Here is a 10,449-nt window from a genome sequence, read left to right on the forward strand (position 1 = left end):
AAAAGTATAATAGGAAACATGCATTATATAAGAAAAATAAAATAAATAAATAAACATGTTCAGAAAGATTCAGAGCAAACTGATATTAACCTTAACTATAACTATTTACAAAAAAAAGAAAAAAGAAAAATGGAACAGGCTATCAAAACAAATAAAAAGATAACCTTACTTTTTTATCGTAGAAATAAAAGGAGTAGAACAATTATCATAAAAAACATCAAAACAAACAATTTAAATAGCTACATAAATTATTTACGGGATTTTTTTTTTAATTTCTCCAGTCTCTTTTTTTACTTGCTGCACCAGCTTTTTAGACGCTATTTCCTGTGGTGATTTAAGTGGGGAGTTCTTCACCATCAGTCTGCGTCTGAGGACCATCTTCATTAATGTGCTTCTTTCCTTATAGAAATAATAAGAAAGGCAAAGTGTTAGTGAACATGTCTACTTGTCACAAACAGTTAAACCAATCCATGGGAAATTGTACTTACTGAAGCAGATTTCCCAGACTTCTGGCCTTCTTCGGCATCGGGAGGGCTGTCGGAGAGCGTTGGGCTGGTGGATGAGGACTTTTCCTCAGCTGGCATCTTGTGGGGTTTTGTCGTCTTTCTTCTCTTGGCACCTTGCTGCCTTGGACTATCAGCTTCCTCACCCACCACAGCTGTATCAAAGAGGCGACGGTGTTCTGCTGCCTGCTTTGCATTAAGGTTGAGGGCATAAAACCTGTCAGCTGTGGTGGTGTCGTGGCACATGAACTGTGCCACTTTGTGCCTATCTTCCGGGCAGTGAGTGTTCTTTGCCTTTTTGGAGAGAGAACAGCATAGGCAAAGAGTTAGAAAAACACACACCAGAAACTCATAAAGCCGGGACAAGTACAGGAATGCTTACATGGGTGGCGATGGCAGTCCTCACATCAGTAAATGTGGGTGTGCCTGGTAACCCCATGCTCGCCCACGCATCCTGAAAATACTTGTTCAAGTTTTTGCAGGAGCTGGCCTTTGAGGTAAAGAAGAAGTAGTTTGCAACTCGTCCCCCTACCAAGTTGGACCGGAGTGAAAGGAATTCCTCAAGCCACCCATACTCCTCCTGGTCCAGGGCCAGCTCGGCTGCACCAAAGGCCTGGTTGGTCTTGTGGGCTGATATCTTTAGAAACAGTGAGAAGTGGCATAAGCTGAGTTTTATTTTAAAGAAAACCATGTGGACAACGAGAGACAGAGAGAAAGAGAACCACTCACATTAATGACAAAGTGGCCTTCTGTAGCTGTCGCACGGGCATCCTCCACCTCTTTAATTGTTACATTTTGGAACACCCCTCCACGGTGACCATAAATGCTGGCCCAGTAAGTGGTGAGGTGTCCATAAAAAGACCATTGGTCCTTTTTCTCAGGACTAGTCTTCAGACGATCTTCACAGAAAAAAAGAGAAGCATAAAGGATCACATTGATCGCCAAATAATGAGAGGAGAAAGGATTCAAAAACTTACCCAGAATCTCAGAAATATTTTTTTTGGCAGAGTCCCGGCAAGCTCGCAGTGTGGCTTTAGGGATCAGGCGGGCCTCCTTGGCTTGTTTTACAGCCAGCTCGTGGACTGCCACGCTGCGCTTTACTGGGCGGGTCAAGTTCTGGATTTCCCTCCTAATCCCAATGAAAGCCACACGGGAGAGCCGGCATGTGGGCGGCGGGGTCTCATTAAGATATTTGAGGAACTGTGCCACATTTTTTAGGTAATGGTGCACAGTTGGCTCTGCAATGTTGCATTTCTTTAAAAAAGACAGCCAGGACCGGACCTTTGCCCTGTTGTCCAAAAACATCAAGCTGGCCAGATTGGTCTGGCCAGCTGACATATATGAAATAAAATTTTTTATTCTAAAAATCTTTGAGGACACATTATTTATTAATTTCGGAGTGGGGTTGATGCCCTCCCAGTTGGCCCTGGACTCCTCAATGAGCTGATCTGCAAAAAGAAAGCACAAGAGAAGGACCAGGGGTCTCATTTATAAAACTATGCGTAGGATCTTTACTAAAAGTTTACGTGCGCCCAAAAGCCAAAAATGGCGTACGCCAAAAAATATTCCGATTTATAAAACCGTGCGTACGCACACCTGTAAGCAATGTTCCCTTTATAAATCACAGATCACCCGCAGATGTGCGTACGTGAACCAGCCTCATATCCCGCCCTGTACACGCCCATTTTTAACCATAAATAGTCAATGCAAATCACCTCATGATTGCTGATCAGCATGTAAATGAGAGTGGAATCCCATATATACCTGGAAAACTGGCATGCGACCCGCCAATTAATTAATCCAAGAAAGTGAAAACGTGCATTTCTGTTAGCCTAATTTTAATAATGGCGACAGGTGAGAAAAGAGGAAAAAAACGTAATTTCTCAGATACTGAGATTGAAACACTTGTAGGGGAGGTGGAGGCTCGGAAAACTGTGTTATTTGGTGGCCACAGCAGTGGGGTCACTAATAAAAAGAAGCAGTGCGAGTGGCAAAGTATTGCTTCTGCCGTCAATTGTGTCAGTGGGACAGAACGGACAGTTGCAGAATTAAAGAAAAAATGGTCCGACCTGAAGGTATACAAATTTTTTTTTTACCAACATATTACATTTGTGTTTTATTAGGCTATATACCTATATAAATAGCAATATTGATTTTCAAAAAGTTTTATTTACATGTGCTTACAGTATGCAAAATATGTGAAATAAAGATTCTCATTCATTCAAGGTGGAGGCAAAGAGAAAACTGTCCTCCCACCGCCAGAGCGTGGCTGCAACTGGTGGGGGCCCATGTACAGCTGATCTCACATCAGTGGACAGCAAAATCGCGGCTATAATTGGGGAGGTCAGCGTGTGTGGTATTGTGTCGGAAAAGGAGGGAGACACTGACGTGACTGAAACCACAGAGGAGCAAGGTTAAACCGATTTTTAATCATTAACGCTGTACATTTGAGTGTGTGGGGTGATAAATGGATAAATGTTGCCAATTGTTTGTCCTCCAGTCCTTCCGGAGTCTGAAGCTGTAAATGAACAGGAGGTTCAGGGTGAGGGGTTCTCAGATGCAGATGCACAGCGTCCGGCTCAAAGCAGTGCCCCTTCTGCGTCTGGCACGTCCAAAAGTGGTCGGGTACTCACTGACGCAGTCCTGCAGTTACAGCGAGAGACAATAAACGCTGTCAACAGGGTTGCAGATGAGCTACGGCAGATGAGAGAAGTGATGCAAGAAATTGCACAATCATTAGAAGATGCAGTTAAAACATGAACCTTGAGTTTTGTCTTTCTTTACAAACGCCGCATGACATCCTCACGGATTCTTGCACCTCGTTGATATCCCTCTTGTCGGCCAGGGGGCTGTGGCTCGGGGTCGTAATGCTGGGGTAGAGGGAGATCAGGAGGGAGAGGAATACCGTTTCTCAGTGCTATATTGTGCAAAACACCACACGCCCTGACAATCTTGCACACTTTTGCTGGATGGTATAAAAGTCTGCCACCCGAGGCATCCAGAGCACGCCATCTGCATTTCAGGATGCCGATGGCACGCTCCACAACTGCGCGGGCACGAGAGTGGACCTCGTTATAATGAGTTTCCTCTGCGCTCTGCGGGTTTAAAAATGGGGTGAGGAGCCAGCGTCTCAGGGGGTAGCCACTGTCGCCTGCAGGTTATAATTATATTAAAAACAAAATTGTTACAGTTTCTACTTTTTAATATTGTTAAACTCACCAAGAAGCCAGCCATCACGTACTGCGCCTGCATTTAGTCTGTTCCCTACACTGCTATGTGTCAAGATAAAAGGAATCATGTGTTGAACCAGGCCAGCGTGCCACAATGTTTGTGAGGGTCATGTTGGAGACACATATGATTTGCACATTAATAGAATGCACATGCTTTCTATTAACATAAGCAAATTCATTTTCAGATGGTGCCCTTATAGCAACATGAGTGCAGTCAATTGCGCCGATTACATTTGGGAAACCAGACATTGCTGCAAATTGCGTTTTAATTTCGGCCTGTTCTCGCACAGTGTAGGGGAACCTGATGTATCGACTAACCATATTAAGTATACCATTTAAAACGACAGATATTATGGCACTCAGGGACGGCTGTGATATACCAGACCTATAGGGTGAGATGATAGATTCCAATAGAATTATTTCATATACAAAAAGGTCTTAGAGACAAATTTGAGGATTACTTAGTTTTTTTATATTATTAATTTACCTGTCTGCCAATTCCCGCTGGAAACAGCCGGTTGCCAAGAACCCCAGAGTGGTGAGGACTTGTATTTGGACTGGGATGGCATGGTTCCGGCGTGTTGCCCTCTCTAATACTGGACCCAATTCAGCACATAGATCCAAGAGCACAGCTCTAGGGAATCTAAATCGGCTTATTAGCCAGTCATCATCATGGGCCAGGAAATCATCATGGTCCCTGAAAACTCGTTCTCTCCTTATTCTGCCATTAGCGTAATCCTCCAACAGTGCCAGGAGTGCCATCATGAAGCATTACATACCCGGGTCACCGGAGAATTTATATGTTTCTAGCAAATAGACTGATCGTTAACACCTTGACAAAATCACTTAATTAATTTGTGGGCGAAAATTTAAGACGAAAATGTTATAGTGAACACATGCTTCTTGACGGTTTTGTAATGAACACCGTAATAGTTAGGACCGATGATGAGTAGCGATTGTGCTTCATGACTGTATTTGCAGACTTTGACATTTTATGATATAGGCTATGTACATTAAGGAAAATATTTCCTTTTTACACTGTGTTCTGCAGTTCTCTAATAAAAGGGTATTTCATGCTATTCTGTAGGCTATCACATGTATCGCGCCATGTCCTCCTGTGCTCCCGTTGTGGACAATGTGACTGTAAGGCAGCGCTGATTATTATTTTATTTTACTTTTAATACATTTTGAATTACGTTTGGATTTTACTAGATGTATATAGCCTAAAACAATCGGCACAAATAACACTGTTGGATTTAATCTTCATGATAATGTGGATATAACGTATGAAATGGAGTGAAAATTAAATGTCATTCATTCTTATAATCGTTCTTCTCACATTTATTTTCTACAATCTAACTTCAGTTCACGACCTCACCATCGGTGTCGCCAATTCCCTTTGTCTCCAGAATGTGCGTACGCACGGCTCAAAGTTTGCTTAAAGGTGCGCACATTCTCCCGTCAAGTTTGTTTTTTATAGATCACAACCTTTGCGTGGGAACTGGCGTACGTACGTTTCCAGCCCCGTTTTGTGCGTACGCACGCTTTATAAATGAGGCCCCAGGTGAGTCAGGTCGATAACATAGAGGTAAACACTAACAAACATTATTATTATTATTATTATTATTAAATTAAATTAAATTAAATTAAATTAATTAATTAAATATATAATAAATTATATATATATATATATATATATATATATATATATACATACATAATATGTGTGTGTATATGTATAATTATATTACTATAATTTTCTAGTCTAATAAACTACAAATGGTACTATTTCCTTGGTCACTTATCAGTCTATTTCTCATTTCTCTTGTAGTCTAACAAACTATAAATGGGGCTATTTCCTTGGTTCACTTACCAGTCTATTTCTAATTCAACTTCTAGTCTAATGAACAACAAATGAGATTATTTCCTTGGTTCACTTACCAGTCTATTTCTCAGGTAACTTCTAGTCTAATAATCTACAAATAGGAGATTTATTAATGAAAGTTATTGTATGGTGTTATCAAAGTGACAAGTGTCATACTCACTTAGGGCTGGCACGTGGTCCGGAAAGGGGTATGGTGCATCGGAGGAGTGGGCCTTCTTTGAAGGCCCGGCGACCTCCTCCTCGGGTCCTGTGGCTGGCTCTGCCTCAGGCCTGGTGGCTGGCTCTTCATCTAGTCTGTCAACCTGCGACTCTGAGCACTCCTCCTCCCCAGGGCTGTTGAGGGCCGATAGCAGACTATGTGTTGCCCGTGCAACCTGCCTAGAGGGGGTGGGATTTGACCGCTTCCTCAGCTGCCGGTACCGCCGTGAGAAGCTCTCCCAGAAGCAATGGATAGGAGAAGCTTGCGCTTAGCTGATTATAGCCACGAAAGCACAAGGGACAGTCGTCCAAAGCCATATCTACTTTTGTTAAAACACTAAAGGATGAATAGCAAAAGGATGAATGCAAGGGACACTGCCCAAGCATTGGTTACTTATATAACTTTTTAGGTCCCATTTGTAGTCTGTTAATACAACTTTGAGTCTAATACATTAGAGAGCACAATTTGCAGTCTATTTCTCATTACACTTCTAGTTTAATAAACTACAAATTTGACTATTCCTTTGATTCACTCACCAGTTTTTTTTTTCATTCTTTTTCTAGTCTAATAAACTACAAATGGGACTATTCCCTTGGATCACTTACCAGTCTATTTCTCATTCAACTTCTAGTCTAATAAACTACAAATAGTACTATTTCCTTGGTCACCTACCAGTCTATTTCTCATTCATTTTCTAGTCTGATAAACTACAAATATGACTCTTTCCTTGATTCAGTTACCAGTCTATTTTTCATACCACCTCTAGTCTAAGAAACTACAAATGGAACTATTTTCTTGGTCACTTACCAGTCTATTTCTCATTCCACTTTTGTTCTAATCAACTGTAAATTACCTTGGTCCCTTACCAGTCTATTTCCCATTCATTTTCTAGTCTAATGACTAATGACATCCACCCCCCTCGCACCTACTCATCCATGCCGGCCAGGGTGCACCCTCCCCGGCTAGAGAAGGCAGCTTGAGGGGGGTTGAAGTCGGAAGAATTTTTTTTTTTATGAGGCCTAGAGAAAACACTTGTACTGTACTCAGGGCACTCAGGGAATCCATTTTTGTAAGTTTTATCCCATTATACTGTAGAAATATGCATAGAAAAAAGTCAGACCAGGGGGCCGTCTATCCGACGACACTAGCCCCATGTCCCTATGACCCCGGGGGTCAAAACGGCCAAAACGGGGCCAAACTGCACCAAACTCGGGACGGAGTAAGACCTCCAGAAGGCCTACCGAACACAGCTGTCCCCCCATCCATAACACCCCGGGGGGCGAATTTATGGCCCCCCACATTTTTGATAGTCAAATGGAAGGAAGAGACCTAGCAACTTGAAACTCGGTGACTTGATAGCCCTCAAAGGGCCCTCTCTGAAGCCACCTCCCCCAAGTCGATAGACCCCCGGGAGCCAGAGATATGGACCCGCAAATGCAAAAAGTCCCAAAATTTGACTGGCCATAACTCACTCGAAAAGAGGAGAAACAACACCAAACTCTGGTCAAAATTAGACCTTTGGGAGCTCTATCCGACGACACTAGCCCCATGTCCCTATGACCCTGGGGGTCCGAGTTACGGCCCCCCAAAATGTGGAATTTGAACCATTATAACTCAGGAACTGGACCACCCAGGAACTCGTGGGTGGTTGCATACGGTAGGCCCCTCGACCCTCTAAGGATCCCCCGAATTTCAGCCCCGGGTTCCACCGCTTCGCGGAGATATTAGCAAAAAAATAGTACCATCCACCCCCCTCGTACCTACTCATCCATGCCGGCCAGGGTGCACGCTCCCTGGCTAGAAAAGGCAGCTCGAGGGGGGTGGAAGTCGGAAGAAATTTTTTTATGAGGCCTAGAGAAAACAGTTGTACTGTACTCAGGGCACTCAGAGGAATCCATTTTTGTAAGTTTTATCCCTTACAAAAATGAGCATTGAATTTTGGCACACATGTGCACCACATGTGGTGCGTATCTCACTTTTCATTAAATTGCAACTGTATTTGCAACAAGGAATGAGATCTGCCATGCTGTGGTGTATTGCGAACTTTTTTCCTGATGCGCCCTCCTGGGGTCTTGGACTCTTCCATGAACGATGCACCCACCTGAGGTCTTTCACAGACGAGGTGATGCACCGAATCAGGTGTGTTTGGTTAAAGAGAGTCATCTAAAACCGGCGTTGGGAAGCCCCGGCCCATGAGCTTGGCAGTTTCCAGGCCAGTAACGGAAGGCACCCATCCTTCCTTTCCTGGAGGGGGGCTAACCGTTGGTGTGGACGGTAGAGACGCAAATCATACCTCTGGCTGACCGCCTGGGCCTTCATACTTACCTGGCAGGGGAGACACCATGATCAAGAAGGCGGTTCACCCAGGGCGAGGCTTGCCCTTTGCACTCCGGCCATGCTGACCCCTGCGAATTCCCCAAATGCGGGAATCTCGACTGCATAATTTATGGTAGTGGGGGACTGCGTTCGCGCTCTCCCCTGAAATTGTTGGTGAAACAAAGCAGAAGAGGTTTTTTTTTGCGTTTTGCGTTTTTTTTTGCGTTTCAGAATGGGGAGTTCTGTCACATGCGAGGTATGTGTTGTGCGCCTGTGAAACAAAGTCAGTTACGCTCTTGAAAAATCGGACCCTGGTGGGTGGTTCAGTTCGAATATAGCACAGACCTTACTTTGAAAGTCGATTGGACTGACTGCAGCCTAGCTGTAGCTGTCTCCATGTTGTTTGGTTGTCCTTTTTCAATTGGTATTAGTTTTGTTGTCGCTTACAGCGCCACCGAGTGGCCTGTCGCAGCGCCCTTTTTTTACCTGGCCTCTGACTGAGCCCCTGCACAGGTGTGCCGATTTGGGTGAAGGGATCTCATTCCTTCCTGGAGTTATAGCCATTCGAGCCATCTCAGACACGCCACCTTAGCACGTTTTGAGGTCCCCTCGCCAAGGTGAATGGAAATTTCCACTTTTTTGGGATGATTATTGACAGGCAGACTCCAAAGAAGCTTTCTGTGCTGCTTTGGGTGGGACTGGGCCAAATACCTGGCGCTAGGTTGCAAAAGAAGGTTTTCGACAAAATCCCAAATACCCGAAAATTTTGTCAGAGCGACGAGCCAATCTGAGACCTGCGTCTGGTTCGGCTCGAGCCAAGGATTCCCATGACATAAGGCACGTGGCTCTGCGACGAACCGTTTGGGAATTACGAGCGATGCCGTACTTTCCGTCGCTGCAGTGCCAGCGTCAGGCCGAGCGTGACGAGGCCCGGTGACGTTGCAGACAGGGGAGGGTACTACCATCCCCCAGCGTTTTTAGGTCCCCCAGACTTACCAAAGCCGAGATGGGCATCGCCGTGTCCGGCTTCCTCCCCGCTGTGTCTTAGCGGCATCGCTTCTCGGCCTTTTGGCTAAGATCACGTATCTTGTCGGACGGTTGAGACTGCGATCGCCTCTTGGAGGTTTCCTGACTAGAGATCTTTTTATATCTTGAGTCACACAACTTCGAGAGGTACATTGAACTCTGCTGCTTCGGGTTAAAACAAGTTTTAAGGTAAGGTCTTTTAATTATTTATTTGGTTATTTATTATTGTATTTATTGTTGTTTTAAGTTTTTAGCACCACAGCGTGCGTTTTTTATTCAGGCAGGTTGAGGGGAAGCTCCTTGGAATGTCCCGTATGGACTTTTCCAGCAAGCTGATCCAAAAGACCTTAGCTTTTAGATCTGACGACCTGAATTGTTTGATGACTCTGCCCTTGAACAAAGGATTTGATGTTTAATCAAATTAAACAAACCGCTTCCCTGCTTAATGACTTTTGGCAAAGGTTTGATTCAGTTAACCCTATCAAGTCGATTAACGCGGATACGCGTTTTGAGTCATTTTCTCCTGATAACCCCGAAAAGAACTTAAATTACACTTTCAGTTTTAATCGTACAGATAAGAGCAATACATCAATCGAATCTGTAAAGGGTCTACTTTTTTTTGGATACATACATAATAACAACAAAACTTTGTGCACTTATAAAATAAAGATAACAAACAAGGTGCGCTGTCTGCAGCCTTTGTCTGCGCTGATCTTCTTTTACAAACACGTCATTTAAATGAACTGTAACTCCGTGAATACTCAACGAAAATACATGAGAGAGATATCTATAGAAAGCTTGACATGTCTATTTTTAAACTAAACAAGTGCCGCCGAAAACAGATATTCTGTGATAAAGTAATCCATATGAAAACAACGCGATGTCTGTTTTTCATGTCTCCCTTCATTATATCTAATGTGACCACGCCCCCGCGCTGAACGCGCTATTCAGATTCAAACTGAAGCGCGCAGCTTGAATACGCCCACACAGAAGAAAAAGCAGCCAGACTGTTCAAGTTTTTTTTATTTTACTGTTTTCTTCGCGATGATAGGAATAACACATAATTCACCCCAAAAAGATGTGATGTGGTTGAGGATTTGAGAAATGGATTTCCTCAGAAAAAAAGAATGAAGCACTTTATTCAGCAGAGATCATAAACACGAGTAAGTCTCTTTTTATTTATTTATATACTTGTACTAGTTTTCACATAACGTGTAAACGTTTTACTAGTTAGACTTTTTCCGAACTATAATTCCTGACTAAATATATAATCAAGTGAAACATTATGAA

At 43.5% G+C, this 10,449-nt stretch overlaps 1 non-coding gene across 1 annotated transcript; it reads left to right on the forward strand.

The window, feature by feature from the left end:
- The first annotated feature begins 8,134 nt into the window (after nucleotides 1–8,134).
- LOC132134110 (U1 spliceosomal RNA) lies at nucleotides 8,135–8,298 on the forward strand. Its single transcript, XR_009429374.1, has one exon. It is a non-coding gene; the product is annotated as a U1 spliceosomal RNA (small nuclear RNA).
- Nucleotides 8,299–10,449: the final 2,151 nt, after the last annotated feature.

The sequence above is a fragment of the Carassius carassius genome, unplaced genomic scaffold (assembly GCF_963082965.1).
Source record: "Carassius carassius unplaced genomic scaffold, fCarCar2.1 SCAFFOLD_66, whole genome shotgun sequence".
In the NCBI taxonomy this organism is placed as follows: Eukaryota; Metazoa; Chordata; class Actinopteri; order Cypriniformes; family Cyprinidae; genus Carassius; species Carassius carassius.